Raw genomic sequence first — 560 nt, 5'->3', positions numbered from 1 at the left:
AAGCTCCAGGAACTGGCAGAATACAAACTGAAATCTTTCAACAAACTGATGAAGCTCTGGAAGTCTTCATTCACCTATACCAAAAAATTGGTAAGACAGCTGTCTGGCCAACTGATTGGGAGAGAAATGTATTTGTGCCAATTCCAAAGACAGGTGACCCAATGGAATGAGGAAATCATCAGATGTCACTAATATCACCTGCAATTAAAACGGTGCTGATGATCATTTTTAATTAGCTGCAATAGTTAACCCACAGGGAACTGCCAGAAAAACAAAGTGGGTTCAGAGGAGAAAATGAAGCAAGGGATATTATTGTTGATGTCAGATGGATCTTGGCTGAAAACAAAGAATACCAGAAAGATGTTTTTTGTGCTTTATTGCCTATGCAAGGAGTCCTTGTATGGCGCTGTAGGATAAGCACTGGGCTTCAAGGCTGGTTTGAACTGAAAGGTTCAAACTCACCAGCAACTCCTTGGAAACCTTATAGAGTCATTATGAACTGGAACCAAGTCAATTGCACTGAACAACAACATTGACTATGCTAAGGCTTTCAACTGTGT

Source organism: Chrysochloris asiatica, unplaced genomic scaffold (genome assembly GCF_000296735.1).
Source record: "Chrysochloris asiatica unplaced genomic scaffold, ChrAsi1.0 scaffold00378, whole genome shotgun sequence".
Taxonomy (NCBI): domain Eukaryota; kingdom Metazoa; phylum Chordata; class Mammalia; order Afrosoricida; family Chrysochloridae; genus Chrysochloris; species Chrysochloris asiatica.
This window is presented reverse-complemented; position numbering follows the sequence as displayed.